Source organism: Brachyhypopomus gauderio, chromosome 13 (assembly GCF_052324685.1).
Source record: "Brachyhypopomus gauderio isolate BG-103 chromosome 13, BGAUD_0.2, whole genome shotgun sequence".
Lineage (NCBI taxonomy): Eukaryota > Metazoa > Chordata > Actinopteri > Gymnotiformes > Hypopomidae > Brachyhypopomus > Brachyhypopomus gauderio.
The window spans coordinates 20,478,822-20,491,101 of NC_135223.1; positions in this window are offsets into that span (position 1 = coordinate 20,478,822).

A 12,280-nucleotide genomic window follows, 5' to 3' on the forward strand; every position below is an offset into this window, starting at 1 on the left:
GTGTGTGTAAATGACAAAATTAATCAAAACTCCCTAAAAGAACAGGGAAAATGAGGCATACTACTTCTATTTAAATACAAAATGTGGTGTACATTATCGTTTAAAACTTGTCAAATGTTAGGCCTATAGATTTGGCTAAAACAATTGAGAATCAATGGGCATATTTAACAAATAAACTCTTTATACAATGGATTATTACACTATACAAGCCCCTGAGCCTACGGCATGCATTGGAACTGCTGGTCTAGAACTGCAGTTGGCTGTCGTTAGCTACATTCCGAGCCGCTAGGTGGCGCATGTCTAAAACTACAGCACGTCTAGAACTGCAGGTCTAAAACTGCAGGTCTAGAACTGCAGTTGGCTCTCCGGCTGTGCAATTGGATGCATCTCAAATTTACGAGTGTTTCCCAAAAGCCTTCGTAGTCTCCAAATTTACGAACGAGTTCTAAGTAGTTCTTAGTTGACTCCGCCTCTGCAGCTGCACTGGAAAATCTCCGCTAGTCGAAAACCGAACCACCGATTTACATACATTTTTTCATAATTACGCCGCAAAAGCATCATTGGCAAAATGACAATCATAAAAACTAACAAATAAGTGTTGACATTTCAAGTATAAGGAAAAAATGAGTAGAACATATTATTACCTTTGCAATTCTGACCGATCGTAGGCTTTTATCAAGGCTATAAATAGGGCACACAATTAACCTTTCACACGTTATTCAAAACCATGGCAAACAAGCAGAGAAAATGAAACTTTCTGTCGAGTGAACAGAGCCAAAAACAAAAGTATAGTCTACTGTTTTCAATAGCTCGAGGAAATTAAGGGGGCAGAACTCAGAAAGGAGAGGGCTAAGACTGGTGGAGGTCAAATGTCCACAAGTGCCTTCACTGTTGAGGAGGAGAAGGCACTGGGGATACTGGGCCCCACAGCTACTGAAGGGACACCAGGGGATTTGATACAAGCTTCAGAGTGGATACCCACTGTCAGCTAGTATATATATATATATATATATATATATATATATATATATATATATATATATATATATATATATATATATATATACTATATAAAATATATAATATTTTATACTATATATATATATATATCTCTCTTTTTGCTGCATGGCGAAGCAATGCTTTAGTAACAGCATGCACACATTTAGATGTCAGCTTTGCTTAGTCCGTGGGCATCACCAACAGTCTGCAGAACACTGTGGCATAAAATCGGAGGGCGGTCAGTAACTGCGTCGTGGAGCTAAGGGCAAAATTCTGTATTCAGGCGAACTACAGTACATGGCTTCGTGGATTACGTCGTCTTCTTAAATTATGTATTCTATTCAAAGCCAGTACTCTGAAGAGCTGCCATGTTCATCACACAAGCACAATTGCTAGCCTTAATCCAAGTTACTTATATGTGCTACCGATTAATCAATCCATTTTATTGGTTAAGTTAAAACAAGCTTAATAGGCCAACTTGATCCATTTCTTTGCAAAGAATACATTAATTTTGAGTCTGAAACGCTGTTGACTGCACGATGACGAACGGAGAGATTTAATTAAATATTGGGAAGATATAAACTAATGCTAAATATTTCAAAGTAGTACATTTGATTTCTGTTGACACATTGTGGTATATGCGATGTAAATACTTCAAAAGAAAATAGGCTACTAGGCTAATTATACACATAAACGCAAATGTAGTAATGCCGTGATTAAAACCCGCGCGAGTGAAATTAGCGCCTCTATCATTTTTGAAGTAGAACTGCACGAGAGCTTCGAGTTAAGAAGTACTTAGTGAGTTACGAATGGGTCCGGAGATTCTTAACTTACGAACGACTATAAGAACGACGTAAGTTACGAAGAGTTTCGGGAAACACTCGTAAATTTAAGAATATTCGTAAGTACGAGGTTACGAAGTACTTAGAGTTACGAACGTTTCGGGAAACCCACCCCATGTCAGGGCAAAAGACTCGCCCATATGGGTAGGCAGTCAGAGTTCATTACATAAGCAAGTTTCAAGTGCAGAAAAGTTTTACTTCAAAGTGAACCTTAGTAAGTACATGGCAACAAACTTGCCACGTCCAGTCTTAATAACGGTCTCAGAGATTAGTAGAGACTAACCAGGAGTGAGTTGCAGTAGTCTGGGGACAAGGGACTTGACAAGACACTGTTGCCTCTTTGGAAAGAAATTACTGAATCGTTCTGATGCAAAGGATAAACCTGCATGTCCAAGACATGCTAGTAACAGCAACATCAACAGAATGAAATGATGGCTGGTTGTCAAGGACATCACCTTGAAGATGATGTTCAGATCATGGTGTGGGAAGGTTTTACCATGAAAATGTAACGTATCTTGGCATGGTCCAGTTTTACATGAAAAATTCATCCATGGTGGCACATTAGCTAGGCATGCAGACATCTGACTCACAGTGTCTCTGAGGAAGGGGAGGAGAGGATTTGTTGGGTCGTTACACGCTGTAAGAGTAATCTTTTCTGGATAGTGGGTATACAGAGAAAAGAGGCAAAACAATGAAGTCTTCTGTAATACCTGTAGAGACTTTGGAGTCCTCTTTAACTAAATGTAAATAATACATTCTTGAGTTTCCTGACATCAGAGGGGTCGAGGGTAGGACCCCCCCCCCCCCCCCCCCCCCCCCCCCCCCCATAAATGTGTATGTGTATAATTCTGGTAGTGTTGAAGGTCACTGGCACATGTACCAGTGTTATAGAACTGTTTATGATGGATGTGATGAAGAGATGGTGGTTCTGAGACTGGAGTGGATGGGGTTGACCAGGCGGTAGGAGAGGTGATCAGTAAATTCATAGTTAGAAAGTAGTAGGCAGTTAAAATTTCACATTAGTCCTGACTTGACACTAAGGACAGTAATCCTGTTCACCTGTTCTATTGCAGTCATATGTTATGTTTTATTAGCCAGCCCAGGGGTGTTCAAACCTGCTCCTCGAACGCTAGTGTAGGGTTGAAACGGAGAACCAGAGCTGCAGTAGCACCACTGGGTTCCCCTCTGATAGTTCCCCGACTCTGCTCAGTAGTAGATCTCCTGCAGTAGCAGCCATAAACGAGCTCTGCTCTGCTTAAGTGCTTGACCACATGGCTTCTTATGACATCGGAGTAGGAAGTAACTTAAGTGTTCACCTGGCTACTGTAGAACAGAAAGACATTTTTCTCACCTCACAAAGGGCCATATTGCATTACTTTATATTATAGTGAATTTCATCTTCAGCTTCATCTACACCAATTACATGGAATTCATTTGTTCTTTATTTGTATTAATGATGCTGCAGTAATAATTGATAGTGCATCTGTTCTTTTGCAGCAGCAATGATGTGGAATTTTCTTTATTTGTTTTATTGGTCATCTTAAAATTAAGCAGAAAACAAGAGTTGGCAAGCAATTAGTGCAAATGCCAGTCAGACAGCTGATACAGCATAGAGTGTGAAAATGCCTGTATTACCTTTTACTTTGGACCAAGCAGAAGGCATGAGAAGAAGCTCTGAGTCAAGTATGACAGCCCTAAGGGCTAGAGTGAGTGACAGAGAGGACACACTGTCCATGTTCTGGCTTTATGGCTTTTTTTTACTTTTGCACGTGTATATTTGCTATTTGTAATAATTGTGTCTGCAGCTATCTGTAACAGTTACATAGAGGACTGTATTTTGCCCATATTCTGCTGTACTTCTGGGGCTTTTGTTTTACAAAGTATCATAAATAACATTGAAATGAAGGTTAATATTTAAGTCTGATTTCAAACTAAGCATGCTGAAATACTCATGCTGTCTAACGTTTTAGGGAAAAGATCTGTTTGTATGGAGTCATCCAATAATTCTCTTTGAAATACAACAGCTAACTGAACAAGATGTGCAACATGGGTTTTGAGACTTTACTTTATAGGTTCTCTCGTTCTCTGTGTGTCAGAGAGGAGGGAAATTTGGCAAGAATCTTTCTCAAGTCTGAGAAGTTATAAATATATATTTACACTCTGTTGTGACTCCTGGGAACTGTTTTCCACCAGCTAATGAGGCTCTGGAGCAAGGTTTGCTCTGTTATTTCTGGCATGTTCCAGCTGCTCTCACAGAAACAGACTCTCTCTCTCTTTCTCTCTCTCTCTCTCTCTCTCTCTCTCTCTCTCTCTCTCTCTCTCTCTCTCTCTCCCTCTCTCGTCTCTCCCAGTAGCTAAGTGCAAATAACAAATAAGAGGAAATACATCATCCTTTTTCATTTAAGAGCCAAGCAGAGGTCTGCCAAAGTTAACACAAGGCAATCTTAGGTAATGATCAGCAACTGGGGATTATGTTTCATTGAGCATGACTTCACATTCCTTTTCACATTAGTCTAATACACCAGTATCTTAACTCTGCTCCAACTACAGAAGGGATACTGGGGAAGCACATTTTTATGTTGATGGGATGCGCTTTCCCTAAAACAAATTAAGTTGGAGGCTTTGAGTAACTCTGTCTGGGTTTTCCACACCTTAAGGCTCTCACCTTGTGACCTGCACCATCCTCTAATCACTAATAGCTCTCAGTTCCTCCATAAAGGAGTTATACTTTCCACTGCTTTATGAATGCTGTAGATACTACCCTCAGTATAATCTGCACGGGTGGCATGGGCGCTTTCATAACTTGGCTGAGATTGTCGTTTACTCAATCTCGAACTTTTAATTGAGCAGTTTTTTAAGCGCAAAGCCTTCAGGGCGTCTTCGAGTCAGGGATCCTGCTGGAGAGGCCCAGGCAGCACCCGGAAGAAACCCAAGCCTTGCTCTGTTTATCCCCTCGCTCACGTTAAGGCACTTGCTGTCTTGTTCCTCGGCTCGCCTCCCTTCGCAGTTCCTCCCTTTGAAGTGCGGCGTGCGTTTATATTTCCTGACTCGGAGGCCTGATCTGCGGACCCTCCTGGCGCTCGCCCACGGACGCTGCAATCGGATAGTGCGTGTTTCCATGGGAGCTTTTCTCAGGGCTCTCCACCGATGATGGAAAACACAAGCCGGGAGGATCAGCACGGCGCACGAGGATGCCGGGGGGCCCCGAGCAGCCCAGACTCCGCCGCAGGGCCTTCTGGCACACCCTGGCAGCAGAATGGTTTCAGTTAAGAATTTCAGTAATCACTTTTAGGAGTGTAATATATAGCTGACCTTTGGCAGCGACACACGACCCCCTGCTCCCCCGGCGATTTGATCAAAGGAAGTGGCGGTGGCTGTGCAAACAACGCTATCAGTGAGCTCCAGTGGATTTACTGCCTGCTTCTTCTCTCTTGTCTCAGCGGAGTCAAGCGCTGATATGGGCAGAGTGCGTGGTTTCATCTTACAGGATCTCGTCCTCCCCGCCTGGACTTTACGGCCCTGATCGCAGCCAGAGCTCCTCGGGCCGCGCAGTCCACCGTTGTCCAGCGCAGGCCAGGACGTCACGACCACTCGGCGGCCAACAAACTTCACCCGCTCGCTTGTTGTCCCAGCGGTGGCTGGAGCTCAGGGCACGTTGAGCTGTGAGGGGGGGGGGGGGGGGGGGGGGGGATGCGTTAAGGGGGAGTGGTGGTGGGGGGGGTAAGGGGGGTTCGGGCTCCAGCCGAGGGGACGATGCTGCAGAGGAGAGTGGGAAGAAAGCAGAATATAGTTAATCATGTCTAAAGGGCACAGCAACAGGAGGGCGGGAGGGTGCATGACCCACGTATCACGGCAACGGCCCCAGCCAAAAGCCAGTATGAGACCAGGTGTTACGCAAGTCGTTCAAACGAAAATGAACCGCACAGAGCACGTGAATTAGCAATAGATTATTATGACAACTTATGTCAATCAACCACTTATGTACTTATTGTTTATGTATAACCATGTGTTGAAGACATGGGAGTAATTGAGGAAATCACCCACTGCATCTTGTACGTTTGATCTCATCTTGAATTCACTGTTAGAAATGAAGAAAGACGTTGCACGTGAGGTTCACACATGAGAGTGTGGATGGATACTGAAGATGACACAAGATGAAAAAACATCAGGTGTCATCTTACTCTGACTTATTGCAGCTATAAATCATAACCGGTCTGTCTTTTGACAACATCAAATTTTAAACCCTTACCCAATCCATCAGCCTTGTTTAAGATTATTACGTGAATATGTATAACTATTAAAATAATACTGTATAATGCAGCATTGTCTCTCTGCAAATTTTATTTACATGTATAATGTAAGTCACTTGCTATATAATCCTTTGTCGTTTTCATATATATTAATGGCAATAATGAAAGGAACTGTGGAGAAATGAACAGAATTGAAGCAGAGTGTATGTGAACTGCCCTGCTCACAGCCCATCATAATGCTTAACAAAAACACACAGTGTTTTATGGATCCCCAAACCACCATGACTCTCAAATGAATTATACACACGCAGTTAAAATCATCAGTAGGGAACAAGAAAACATTTGCCAGTCAAACACTGTCAGCCTTTTCTCTGACTGTGGGAAAATGCTTCTCCTCGATTCAAGATTCAAGATTCAAGATACATGGCTTTGTTTTCAAGATGTTAAAACACTGTTTGCACCATTGAAACTATCTTGCAATGTGTGTTTTAAAACTTCCTAATCGCATTATATCTTCATCAGCTATACCAAAGACCAACCACCTGGTGGCAGGATAACACCAAAATGTCTCACAGAGTTCTATTGCCACATCGAATTCCACTATCAACAGACTCTAAACTGCAACAATTGGACAGGAGATAATTTGGTGTATTATTGGGATTGGAGATTGGGATTAGCGACTGGGATTGATGATTGGGACTGGTCACTGGGTTGGTAATGTTTGGACTGATTGAGAGAAGCCTGCCCTGAACCCCAGTGTTTATGCTCAAATTTGTATGTCAGATGTGAGCAGTGCTGCCCCGGAGGCCCAGTAACACTACTAGGGTTGCAGATTTGAGAAATGAAAATAAAAGCACCCGTCTCCACGTGCTTATTGTATGCCATGACTCTGAGTGTTTATTTGACTCATTTGATTACAATCTGTGCCGTGTCATTAAAAGTCCACAGGATGTCCTGTGTTTTTATGAGCTTCTTAGTCAAACTAAAGGGGGTGAGGAGAGAACTGCTTCCTGATCCTACCATGAGAGAGGAACCACCTCGAGTTATGGCCGTCCTGGAAAACAGCAGGAAAAAAGTAACACAAATATGTGCCCAGGAAAAGACTGCGGTTGTCCTTCCCCATCAGGGCTGCCTGAGCACAGCGATATCCTCATGGGACACCTCACAACTGCCCGCTTGACCAAATGATAACAGTGGATTAGGATTAGGGTTTTGTACTACAGCCAAAGGTGGTTTACTTGTGAGTTCTCCTATACAGACGGTGGCATAGGTGTGCTGTTGATGGTGAGTATTCTAACCGAGAGGGAAGGGGCCACGTTGTGTCCTCACATACCCCTATATCACTGCTCAGCTGATAAGATTGCAGTGTTTAGCTGGAAAGCTGGAGTAAAGGTGCAGACAATAAAGTGCTTATGGAGGTGTGAGCGATTTACTGCTTTTGCGTGAAGTCATTAGAGCTCTGTGATGATCCCGGTATCAGAACACACACGGTGTCATTGACCGTAATGCAGCAGGAACATGGCTAGGTTTTTTTCTCTTTTTTCATATACATCTGGCATACGGTAAGAGTGATTCACCTTGCTCTTCCATGAACTCCTTGGACCTAATTAATACACTCCACTTCACAGCTGTGAGAGAGCGTGTCGTCAGCCAAGGAAAATAATAAAGCATGATATATTACATACGACGCACAAAAGACCGGTTCTTGTGTTTGCTCAGTCCAACTCAAATCAATTCCACTGACCTGGCCACAAGCCACTTTACTAGCCCTTTGCTTCCTCCACTCCCAACCTGACATCTGGCAGCCACAAGGTGACCTAGGATCCCCAGCATGGAAACGAGGGAACGCAGTTCCTGAGGACAGCTTCCTCCTGCAGGCCAGGTAGTCGAGCTCCGACCTGCCCCGAGCCCCAGCCTGGGTGTCTGCCCACGCTTGCGGCCCTGGGATCAGCTGAGGCTCACGTGGCGGGCCTGGCCGTGGGCCCCTCCGCCCGGCAGGGCCGTCTCGCCCGCTCGCCCCCACCCACAGCGCATTCCTGCTTTACTCCCAAAGCTCGGCATTGCTGATCAGGGCAATATGCAGTTGTTACCCCAGTACCCCACCCTGCCGACGGACACATACACACATCTCAACCTTATTGGTGTACATAGGCTCATTTATTCATAATAGCTCAATGAAAGTAAATTATATTCATTGTATTACCTTAATTTTATATTCATATCTATGTTCACCTGAAAGTCAAGTGCAAGAGCATAGACAGTGCAAGAGCATAACACGCAGTGCACACACACACACACACACACACACACACACACACACACACACACACACACACACACACACACACGCCTTTTTCCTCTAGACTGTCATCAGAGCGATTCAAATACAGCTGTCAAAACCCCTACACTTCCAGCATGGCAGGGACGAGACAGGCATGGTGAGATGGTCTGAGAAGAATGGACCCAGCATGCGTGCACACGCGTATGCTTACAGTGCTGCATCACAGATGACGTTTGAAATTCCTCCCACAGATCTTAGCGCAAGCATGAGATCCACCAAGCAGGGGCCTCTCTCTCCACCATCCAATCAGGTCCAGTGGCTGCAGACAGCACATCCACTCACGGCCCAGGGCCCGGGGCCCTGGCTCCACCCTGAACCTCACACGTGTGCCTGGACCACATATGCACTGCCATATGCACATGTATAGTCCACAACAGCAGGCTCTGAGAGGCCTTCGCACTGACTCGCCATTCTACCATATTCACTTCATTTTTGTCTGTTTGTCTCACTTTCTGGCTTCTTTTAACCCTGAAAAATGCAATGGAGTGAATTTATTGCTACATATTAAAATTTTGATCAGCTCAGATTCATACAAATGGCGACATTTTGAAATGTGCAAAATATGCAGACTTCCCTTACTCATCCCATAAACTCAGCTACGTTAATCAAAAACACTCAAAGTCTTTCAGGCCCTTTCATCTCTCATCTTAAACAATCAGAAGCCCTTCATATAGGCCCATATGTCCAACAGTGTTATGGTTGCATATCACGCTCTGTTAATGAGGCAGCCATGTTTTGGATTAGGTTTGGCAGTATACATACTGTTGTGCAATATATTGATAACGTTTGGACCTTGCTACCATTTCCAGTCAGTCACAGGGAATCTCAACTGCACATTCCTGCAGGTGAACATATACTGCACAACACAGCCCTCCCTTTTTATTATTCCATACTGTAAACCTCTCAAAAAATGATTATGCACTTTTTTTGTTCTGTAGCAAACGTCTCCTATGTACACAAGCCCCTTTAGCGAGATACCTAACCTGAAGACACACAGGGATTTTCTTTTTTGCTTCTTTTGCAGCGGAGCAGCTGACTGCCAACGTGGCCCTTAATCCAGCTCCATCCTGCTCTCTCTTAAACGAGGTGCGAGGAACGTGCTGGACATCTCAGCCTCGCCCCCGTGACGCGGAGCGATGCTGAACCAGGGAGCGGAGTGCTCCCTCCTCATCACAACCACAGAGGCATGTGCTTCAGCCAGGCACCATCACGCTGCCATCACCCCCAAAACCCTTCATACCCCCACAGCGTTAAAGCACATTTCAGCATGGTCCTCAGAGACATGGTTAAAACCTCCTAGATTATAGTTAGCTAATGGTTTGATGTTCTCCTTGGACTATACTGGATGGCACCCACTTAAGAAAAATTTACTTTTCTCGTGTTCGCCATGGTACCAGGAAATGGTGTGGTTTCACATTTTCAAGATTGTTATGGAGATCTTCAGTTTCCCCACCACATTAAGTGGTTGTGGTGTGCACACAGGCCCTCTGAGACCATAGAAACATACACAGTGGTTTAACGCTGGGCACATGCCAAGACAAATGGCTGCTTCAGGTGAAAACAAACCTCGGCCAGAACCGCTTTTTGTGTCGGAGGGTTTTGCTTTCTAAAGCAGTCTCACTCTCAAGTGCAGGTCTTCATCCTCCCCGTGCTTGAGCATGCCCTGACCTCGTGAATTTATCAACAAGCGGAATTAATGTTGAAATGTCAGGCTGCAAATTAAACAGTTTCACAGGTGGTTTGGGATTTACGCAGGATGGCCTCCTCAGAGCCATTAGGCCTCGTGTCTGTGCCCTGTTTGTAGCCGAGAAACACTGACTGGGGATTTGTCAAACGTCAAGCACTACTTAAGAGGGAAAGCAACAAATGGAAATTTCTGGTCCACCCCTACTGGCGATAACCTACAACTGACCATAACTGGTGTAATATCATTGTAAAAGTACCAGCAATATAAAACAGTCATAAATCCTTCAAAGGTAACTTCACCTCTGCTATTTCACAGGGTCATTTCCGTGAGCGCAGTTTCATATTCAAATCTTCCCCTTTATGAGCAACAAAGGTCTAAGATGAATCCCCATATTAGATCTAAGTCACTACTGAATCCAATCCCCCCCAATATATATATATGCAATATATACATATATACAAATGCAATATACATTTTTTATGTATGAATGCTAAATGCTAAATTCAGTTCTGTCAACTAATATTTCCTCAGGGAGATAACACTACCTGATGGTGTAATCCAGGGGTGTCCAGCCTGAATGTGATGCTCTCAGGTTCTCAACCAGCCTTAAAGTCATCACCTGTGGCACACCTGAGGGGGCGCAGGTGAAAGGGGTTAAATGGATTCAATTAAGAGAATAATTGGTTTAGTCACACAATTAAAAGCTCAGGCTTAGTGAATGCAGAAAGAACCCCGAAGGACCACCGCTAAGGATCTGAAGCATTTGGCCAATTTGGTCTGCCCACCCCCCTGCGAACCAGAGGAACACCAACTGAGAACAGCCAGGGGCTGGACTGCCCTGCTCCCCCATGAGCGACCACCAGGTGTACTGTCAGCTTCCCTGACGCCGAGAGGGAGCTGCACAGCCACGCGGTGATTTCATGCTACAGAAATCGTCTCATTTGTAACTTTAGCTTCTTCCAGCGAGGGCAGTAATCAGTGGATCCGTCAACACCTGCTCATACGTACAATGAGTTGAGCAAAACGTCATGTGAAATATTGTCCAACAAATGCACCACACTGCCAAATGCCATATTTCTTCATCATAAGGGGAGAGTTTTCATGGGCTGCCACATATCTTCTGGCCAGGCTACTTAGTCTTAAAACACTGCCACCTCCGTCTTGTGGACTCTCCTCTACAGAGCACTGCGGTGCTGAATGGAAGGCTTAGAAGAGCCATGAACCGTATCACAGAAGAAACGTGAGCAAGCTACCCAGCACTTTACTCGCTTTGTACAGAATCCCTCACTGAACAGTGTTTTAATCCTATAAGAGCTATGTAATTGTATGCACATAATCCATTGTTAGATTAACAGATGAATTACTATTTAAATCTGTTCCATTTTTTCAAAATCTCTGTTACATGTAAAAATATGTTAACTTTTTTTTACAGTTTTAAGATTTGCATGACATTTTGAACATTCACAGGTGGAACTGATTAAGGTTTGACTTGGCAGTTTTTTCACACTGCCAAAAGTAAGAAAGACCTAACATAAAGCAGAATCAGCATACACAGAGACATACTTTCATTGGTCTCCTAAGGGTTATGTATAGCTAAATTGCATAATAATCCAGCTATGTGTACCCAAGTTATTTCAGTGAATACACTTTGACAAAAGGTCATGTTTTATGACCTTCTCTGTGTTTCATAACTGCAAATAGTTCAGAGCAATTGGTGTTTTGTTAGAAGATTTGTATAATATTGCTTCCATTTGTACCTAAATATTGAATACATTAACTTTTTGATTCTTGCTCTTAAGGCAACACAATATAGCGATGTTACTGCTAGGTAAAAACAAGTGCAAAAGAATTGACATGCCATTATTAGTGATAGTTCAGCATCTGTGTACATTTATGTTTAACCTTAGAAGTGTTACGAAAGGTCACAAGCGTTTGTTATATTCTATTACACTAGGCCCTCTCACCCTGAACACTTCGCAAATTAATCCATCTCATTCTTTTCTTCTTTCTCATCCAGGCCCAGATATAAATATAACAAAATGTTCTACCCATTGTTTTAGATTTTCTACCCATTGTTCTAAATGATCTACCCATTGTTTAGGATGTTCTACCCATTGTTCTAAATGTTCTACCCATTGTTTTAGATTTTCTACCCATTGTT